The following is a 9,601-nucleotide window of genomic DNA, read 5'->3' on the forward strand; positions in this document are numbered from 1 at the left end:
GATTCGAGATAAACTTAACTGAAGTAAAGGAGTAAAGTGAAAACAGAATTGCAAAACCTAAATTCAACTTCAGAATTAAATTTGTTATTTAAATTAACCATGCATACGTCACCATTGATGTGAGCCATGTCACATATAGTAAGAGCGCACCACACTTGTCCACAATAGGTCTGAACTCTTGTAATCCCAATCTCTGGGATATGCATTTCACTAACTTGGATATTTCTTTTCATTTTTCTAAAGGTTTACCAAAAATGTCGATGCTTCTGCCCCATCTCTCTCGAACCTATGTAGGACCCAGTGACTCTCTACACTGGCCAAACTTATGAGAGATCCAGCATTATCAAATGGGTTCTCCTTACTTCCTTAGGGCACTTCATCTGCCTGAGAACGATGCAGGAACTTTGAGACAGATTCGAACACACCAAACAAGACGCTTCATCATCTCATCTATAGATGGTTCTCTCAGAAATACTTGCTTATGAAGAAGAGACGAAGAGTTGCAAGGCAGGGCATCAGAGCTTCTTGGAAGGTTAAGGGACAAGCCAGAGTTCAAGCCCTCAAGGAGTTGCAACATGCATCAGGTCGTAGTGGCCCATGAATCTGATGCTACCTGCCAAGATCTCTTTCATGGTACATTTTTAACGAGGGGTCCATCAAAACCAATGGAAATTACTAGAGTTCGGCGCATCTTCTCAACGTTTTAATCCCTTTATTATTTACTCTGCCTTCTAATTCTGAAAAAAAAAAAACAGTTGATAAAGAAAATTAGATGATATCCATAGGGTATTTTTGTCTTTTCACATAATGGTGAGAACTAATTTGATATATTTTGAAAGCTTAGTACTAAGTTGACACGTTTTGAAGTTTGGGGAATAAAGTGACACTAGGTCCAAAATATAGAGTACTAATATAGATTTTTCCCTTCTAAACTATAGACCTTACTTGCCTCCCTAAACCTCTGAATTCATAATTGCCCGAAAACTCATAGTGGGTTGTATTTTGATAATCCAAACCGTTCCTGTACATGAAAATGCAAAACCCTCCCCGACCCTACCATACTCACATTCAAAAATAGGAATGGGTTGGGTTTGGAACGTGCATCTAATTTCCTATTATTTTTTGTTATATATAAGCAATAAATAAGTAAAATAACAAATTTCCAATTATTTGATTAAGACATGTAAAAAACACAAACTACCATTTATCCTTTACATAAAATTCAAAATATTATTAAATTCAACACCTAGTACATAAAGTTCATATGGTTTCCAACAATATACAATCGAGGGGGTTTGACTTAGCCTAATACCATACCCTACCTATACTCGTACGGAGTTGTAGAATCAAATCGGCCCCCTATCCAATGCGAAAAAGATTTAATCTCTCTCTCTCTCTCTCTCTCTCTCTCTCTCTCTCTATATATATATATATATAGACTATTATGCTTTTAAAATATTCAAAAATTAAATCGGATCAAATCATATCGGATATTCAACATATTAACGGATTTGAATTCGGATTTGTGTTTCTAAGATCCTATTAGATCTTTGGATCAGAATAGATCAGTTGTTTGTTCTATTGGATCGGATTTGAATATATCCTAATTCTAGGGATGGAAACGAATTGAGCCTTTCATGCGTTATTTGAGCTTGGCTTGTGAAAAACTCGATTTGACCCAGCTTAAACCAAGCTTCGAGTCAAACTCGATCCAAATATATGGGCTTATTTTCTAATAATGGTGTAAAACCCTAAACGTCGTCTTCTACCTCTAACATTATGTCAATCCCAATGTTGATCATCCCCCCAAACCTACCTTTGTGATTATTATCTCTAAACTATCCCCAATCAAAACCCAATCTTTGACAATTCCAATTGTTCCTCCTACGTTGAAGCAAAAGGTGAACATGTTGTTGTGTTCCCATATGATATTTTACAACAGTCTTATGATATTTTTCCAAATGGGCGTTGATTGGCATGTGCATGCATGGCCATCTGACACTTCCGACGACAAATGATTTCATATGTAAGTCTTTCTCTCCTAAGAATAATATTTGGGTTACGGCTCTAGACTCCAAGCACATCCTAATTAGTTTGCAGGAGGATAATCTTAAGCTTTGGCTTCATGAAGTATTATGACATCAAGAACACGTGCCAATTAGTTTCGCTAGCTATCGCCTTATTGATCTTGATCTTGATTTCTCATTCCAACGTGTGCTAAGCCTTTGTTTTCTCAAAGCTACATTGAGTCTTTGTCACCTCATTGCAGGTTGCGTTGAGCTTTGTATATCTGCTCATCACAACCTTTCCTCATCACAACTCCACTTTTGTCATGCTATGCCGGCAACTCCATTCTTCACCAGATCACAAAAAATGGCAGTTAGAGGCAACGAGTGTAGAGACGTGGACATCAAAGATGCAGACTACTCTGATCCCACATCTTCGTACTATCTTGGCACTTTGGACAATCCCAAAATGGTACTAGTCACCACTTTACTGAACGGTGACAACTATTCGACTTGGAAAAGAGTAATGACGAATGCTCTTTGGGCAAAGAACAATATCGATTTTGTTGATGGAACAATCTTTAAGTCAGACCAGACAAGACCAAGCTCTTTGCTTGGAAGAAATGTAATTCAATGGTCATATCCTAGATCTACAATGCCTTAACCAGAGAGTTACATGATAGTGTTGCTTACATGGATGACTCTCGGGCAATCTAGTTGGATCTTGAAGAGAGATTCTCGCAGGGAAATACTCCCCGCATCTTCCGCTTAAAACAAGAATTAGCTCTACTCAGGCATGACAACCTCTCTGTTTCGATGTATTACACGAAAATGAAAGCAATTTGGGTTGAACTCTTAACTTATATTTCAACACCTGTCTGTACTTGTTATACATGTGGTTTGATGAAAGATTTGATAGTAGAACGCAAAAAAAGATCGCATCTACCAGTTTCTCATGGGTCTCAAGGACCGTTTTAGTATTATTCACTCCAATATTCTTGGAATTAAGCCACTCCCATCTATGAGCAAGGCATATGCCTTAATTACACAAGAGGGGAAACATCAATCAGTAGTTGGACAACAAAGTCCTACGATTGAAGCAGCAGCCTTCCATGTAACTGATCAAACCAAAGAAGGTTCTAAGAACACCAAAGATCGACCAAAGCTTCGTTGTGATCACTACAAAAAGACGGGACACAACAAAGATCATTTCTATGAACTCGTTGGATATCCTTTTGGCTGGGATGTAAAAGGAAAATCTGGCACAAAGAAAACCCATTATCAAGAAAAGAATAATACCAACACTCCGAGGCCAAACTCACATGCCTCAAATAGATTCCTCACCGATTGCCAACCTCATAATGGAGCAGTACCAATAGCTTTTGAATCTTCTCAAGTCTGATAACCTAGTGATTTCATCGAATTTTGCTAGTAAGGCCTCTAGTTTACATTGGCTATTTGAGTCGGGACCTTGGTTACTAGATAGTGGTGCATCAAACCACATGGCACCCTCAACCATGAGTCCGAATAATCACACTATTCCCGCACCCGACAAGCCAATCCACATGCCAAACGGATCTGTAATGCCAGTTCAATCACAAGACGATTTGGCAGTATTCCCGGATTTGTTCCTATGTGATGTTTTATTCGTGCCGGAGTTCAAATGCAAGTTGTTATCCATCAACAAATTGACCTCACAACTTAATTGTGTTGTCTTGTTTTTCCCAAATTTCTGTGTGATACAAGACCTGAGATGGTGATTGGAGTCTGCCATCCGTGGCCCTTCACACTGTTTGTGATGCTGACTCAAGATTATGACATTCAAGACTTGGACATGCTTCTTATCAGAATATTGTTTTGATTTTTTATTTACATACCATTGTACCTAATAATATATGTTGTGATGCTTGTATGAAGGCAAAACAGGCTCGACATTGTTTACCCATTAGTAAGACCCGTGCTATGAAATGCTTTGATTTGATGCATATAGATATCTGGGGTGGATACCATACACCTTCACTTATAGGGGCTAGATATTTCCTTACCATTGTGGATGACTATTCATGAGCTACATGGTTTTTTTTTTATGCAATGCAAATCTGATGCTTACTGTTACTTGTTGTTGTTCTTTGCCATGGTTCAAACTTAATTTAGCACATGGATAAAATGTGTCTGATCCGATAATGGATTATAATTTTTGTCTGATCCTATGTAGACATATTTCATTGAGAATGGCATACTTCATCAACATTCGTGTGTTGAAACTCCGCAACAAAACGGAGTAGTGGAATGGAAACACCGTCATATTCTTGAGATGGCTAAAGCCCTACAGTTCCAAGTAGGTTTGCCAATTCAATTTTGGGGAGAGTGTGTTCTTACAGTTGCATATCCGATCAACTATTTACCTACTCTTAACCTATCTGGTAAAGCCCCATATCAAATGTTTTTTCAAAAGTCACCCGCCTATGGTCATCTTTGCACATTTGGGTGCTTCTACTATGCCACAACACATAAACATGGTAGGGATAAATTCAGCCCACACTCATAGCAATGCGTATTCATCGGCTATCCTCATGGCCATAAAGGTTACTATGTTTTTAATCTTGAAATGAGGCAAATATTAGTCTCTTGGGATGTGACATTCTAGGAAAATCAATTTATATTCAAGGTTGCTGGTGATAGAAGCAATATTGATGCCTCTACTATAGTAGTGGTCCCTGTTCCAATCACAGATGATGTCATCTTCCTGTTGGAAACAATCAATAGGGATAGCGTCCAAGCAACAACTGATGATGTCAATATGGATTCATATCAAAGTTCACATCATCAAGATGATGATACAGGCCCGATATCATCACAAGAACTGTATGCAGACTCCACATATCAAATTGAGGCTACAAAACCATCATAGGCACAGCCATGTGATGGACTTGTCGGGCTTACTCACACCAATGAAAATGTCCAATCCAGTTCCAGGCCTATCAGAATGTGTCAAGCACCCACCAAACTGAAGGATTTCATTTACCCCACCATCAAACATGGACCACAAGTCACCAATTTGCAACTTTCTCACCAGCCTTGATTCGGTCTCTGCTCCATCTGGGCTACCCCCTAAACCTACCACTTATCAACAAGCCAACCAACACACATGTTGGCATAACACCATGGTAGCTGAACTTAAAACTCTTGAAACTATAAAAACTTGGTGTTTAACAAGTCTTCCCCCTAGAAAAAAGCCTATTGGCTGTAAATAGGTCTACAAAATTATGACCAATCCTAATGGTAGTATAAAATGTTACAAAGCACGTCTTGTAGCCAAGGGCTACACCCAAACAGAAGGTGTGGACTATATAGAGACTTATGCACCAGTTGCCAAACTTGTCACTGATCGCTGCCTAATAGTTTTAGCAGTTACACGGGATTGGCATTTACATCAAATGGATGTAAACAATGCTTTCCTTCATGGTACTCTACATGAAGACCGCCTGAGGGGGAATCCTAATGAAAGGAATAAAAATTTATATTGTAGCTTTCACAGAGGCCACGGTCATAGTACCGAGAACTGTAATAATCTCTGCGACGAGATAGAGGAACTCATTTATCGCGGATATCTAAGGAATTTTGTATAGAATAATAGTAATAATAATAATAATAATAATAATAATAATAATAATAATAATAATAATAATAATAATAATAATAACAATAATAATAATAAAGCAGGTCGGCAAGGGGAGCACGGTAAGGATGCTCCCAAGTCCAGCAGCAAGCCGACAGAGTAGTCACAGAGGCAGCCCCCGGAAGAAAGGCCAATTCGGGGCACCATCCACATGATAGTTGGAGGCTCGACCGTTGCGGGTTGTACGTCGACGGCAACTTGGACATCAGTTCGCAAAGCTTCTAGAGAAGAACAGAATCCTCTGAAGCGGCCGAAGACAGAGGAACCGATCTTCTTCATGGAGAACAATACGCAAGGGGTCCACTACCCCCACGACGATGCGCTCGTCATAAAAGTAAGGATCAATGATTTCGAGGTCAAGCGTGTCCTCGTTGACTCGGGTAGCTTGGCGGATATACTCTTCAAAGTCGCGTTCGACCAGCTTCAGCTGTAGGGAAGTGACTTGAGGCCCGCGAATACTCCCTTGGTAGGCTTCAGTGGAGAAGAAGTTAGGCCCTTGGGGAAAATAACAGTACCTGTGAAAGTCGGCACATGGCCCAGCGTAGTAAGGCTCAACCATGACTTCTTAGTGGTCGCGACCCCCTCCCCGTACAACGCCATAATAGGCCGACCGATCACCCATGCCCTACGGGCGGTGGTCTCCACTTATTATTTGGCGATGAAGTTCCCTATAGACTTTGGAGTGGGGGTAGCCCGGGGAGACCAGCTTGAGTCTCGCAAGTGCTATGTCGCTGCCCTCAAGGGAAAGACCAAGGTAGCCGACAACCTCGAACTAGAGCGACCTATGGAGCAAGGTGAGGAGCGAGCTGCACCCAAGGAAGAAATAGTTGCTATTCCGACTTCAGCAGAAGACCCAAGTCGGACACTTCAGATCGGTGTTTCAGTCCAGGAACCCTTGCGATCTGAACTAGTAAGTTTCCTACTTCAAAACTTAGATGTTTTTGCATGGTCCGTGGCAGAGATGCCCGGCATAGACCCTAATCTCATAACTCACAAACTCAATATTGATCCTGCAGGTCAGGAAGCTCCTCGCCACCAACTTCATAAGAGAAGTATATTACCCGAGTTGGGTAGCCAACCCCGTTTTGGTAAAGAAGGCTAACGGCAATTGCCGCATGTGCATCGACTACACCGAACTGAACCGAGCTTGTCCAAAAGATTGCTTCCCCCTCCCCAGAATCGACCGCCTAGTGGACACGACCTCGGGGCACAAGTTGTTGAGTTTCTTAGACGCCTATTCGGGCTACAACCAGATCAAGATGGACCCGGCGGACGAAGAACTGCCTACATAACAGAGTTTGGTCTGTATTGTTACAAGGTTATGCCTTCCGGATTGAAAAATGCTGGGGCAACCTTTCAAAGGCTTGTAAATAAACTATTTGAGCCATTAATTGGCAGAAAAATAGAGTGTTATGTAGACGACATGGTCGTCAAAACCCAATTCTCACATGAATTAATACAAGACTTACATTCTGTCTTTCAAATTCTGCGACAATTTAACATGAAGTTAAATCCAAACAAGTGTGTCTTCGATGTTACCTTGGGTAAATTCCTAGGGTACATCATCAACCGGCGTGACATTGAGGCCAACCCGGATAAAATTAAGGTCATCCTAGATATGAGACCACCCCGGAAATTGAAGGAGGTTCAGAGGTTGAATGGCCGCATAGCCACCCTGAGCCGCTTTATGTCCAAATCGGCTGGCCGCTGCCTACCTTTCTTTAAGGCAATTAAAAGCAAAGGGTTTGAGTGGACCCAAGACTTCCAGCTCGCATTTGGCGAGCTCAAGAAATACCTCGCTAGTATACCAATCTTAACCCGGCCCGAAGAGGGCGATGTTTTGGAGTTGTACCTCTTGGCAAGTGATGAAGTGGTCAGCTCAGTACTGATAAAGGAAGTAGATCGGGTCCAACGACCCATCTACTATGTAAGTAAAGTATTGCAGGGAGAAGAGACGAGATACCCAGAGATAGAGAAGCTAGCCTACGCACTGGTCATCGCAGCTCGAAAGCTCCGCCTGTACTTCCAAGCTCATACTGTTATCGTCCTCACCAACAAACCTTTGAGGCAAGTCTTACTTAAGCCCGAGGTCTCTGGTCGACTGACGATGTGGGCCATTGAGCTCAGCGAGTACGACCGCCAATACAAGTGGCGAACTGCTATTAAGGCCCAAGCCTTAGCAGATTTCATTGTGGAATGCACTTTCAGTTCCGAAGTCCCAGGTCGGTTGAGCACAAGGCCCCCTGTTCGGGCAAGCCTGGAGCTCCCAGGCCAGTTGAGTTCGAGCCCCGTGAGGTAGCAGCCAGTGCGGCATCTCTCCTAGTTAGGCCAAGCGCAAACTGGGATGAGGAGCCATGGATCCTTCACGTAGATGGCTCCTCGAACCAGCAGGGCAGCGGAGTCAGAATAGTTCTACACGGCCCAAGTGGCACAAAACTGGAATACACACTACGCTTCGAGTTCGCAGCATCCAACAATGAAGCAGAGTATGAAGCGTTGATAGTCGGGCTAGCTTTAGCCAGAGAAGTAAAAGCCAAGCATATCATCATCTGCAACGATTCCCAGCTCGTAGTCAACCAAGTCCCAGGAGATTACGAAGCTCACGAACCAACCATGATTGCTTACTTAGCCAAAGTAAGAGAGGCTCTACTCAACTTCACGAGGTCGGAGAACGCCGAGGTCGACGCTTTGTCCCGGTTAGCCAGCACCAGCGATATCACCATGAGAACCGTGTACATAGAGGACCTGCCTCGGCCTAGCATTCTCGGGGGGGTAGAGGAGGTCGCTCCCTTCGTTTAAGCAGAGCCGAGCTGGATTGACCCGCTCGCGAGCTTCTTGCTGCACGAGACCCTCCCTGCAGATCACATGCAGCCAGAAGGGTAGAGCGCCAGGCAGCCAAATACGTCATAATAGACGGACAACTGTACCGAAAATCCTACACGCTCCCCTACCTGTGCTGCTTGCGGCCTTCCGAAGATGAGCTTGTACTCCGCGACATTCATGAGGATCTGTGCGGCGGACACTTGGGAGCAGGGCCCTTGCCCAAAAAGCACTGCGACAGGGGTACTACTGGCCAACGATCAAAGCGGACGCTATTGAGTTCGTCAGAAAATGTGACAAATGCCAGAAGCACGCCAATATCCACCATTAGCCCGTTGCCGACCTCAAGTATCTCACCAGCCTGTGGCCTTTCGCGCAATGGGGCATCGACATACTTAGACCGTTCCCACCAGCGATAGGCCAGAGGAAGTTCTTAGTGGTAGCAGTGGATTACTTCCCCAAGTGAGTAGAAGCTGAACCTCTCGTAACAATCATAGCCCGGAACGTCCAAAACTTCTTTGGGAAGAACATTGTGTGTCGCTTCGGGTTATCTCGAGTACTAATTTCTGACAATGGCCAACAGTTCGAGGACATCAAATTCCAGAACTGGTGCCAAGACATGGGGATCCGACAGAATTTCACTTCAGTCGCACACCCTCAAGCAAACGGTCAAGCAGAAGTCACGAACAGAGCCATCCTCCGCGGACTGATGGCACGTTTGGACCGAGCTAAAGGATTGTGGGCAGATGAGCTATCCAGTGTTCTATGGGCTTAACGAACCACGGAGAAAACTGCCACAGGAGAGACTCCCTTCAACTTCACCTACGACACCAAAGCAGTTATCCCGGCAGAGATCGAAGTACCTACGCTGCGATTGGAAGCATACAATGACAAGACAAATGAATATGAGCTACGTACCAACCTCGACCTACTCGACGAAGTAAGGGACCTCGCGTACATCAGGACCGCAGCTTACCAGCAAAGAGTAGCTCGGTACTATAACACCAGGGTCAAGAAGCGGAACCTCCGCGTCGATGACCTGGTCCTTCGTAAAGTTATGGTACCTGAGACCGGGGTTGGCAAGCTCTGGCCTAAT

The sequence above is a fragment of the Nelumbo nucifera genome, chromosome 5, assembly GCF_055504915.1.
Source record: "Nelumbo nucifera cultivar China Antique chromosome 5, China Antique-T2T, whole genome shotgun sequence".
Taxonomy (NCBI): Eukaryota; Viridiplantae; Streptophyta; class Magnoliopsida; order Proteales; family Nelumbonaceae; genus Nelumbo; species Nelumbo nucifera.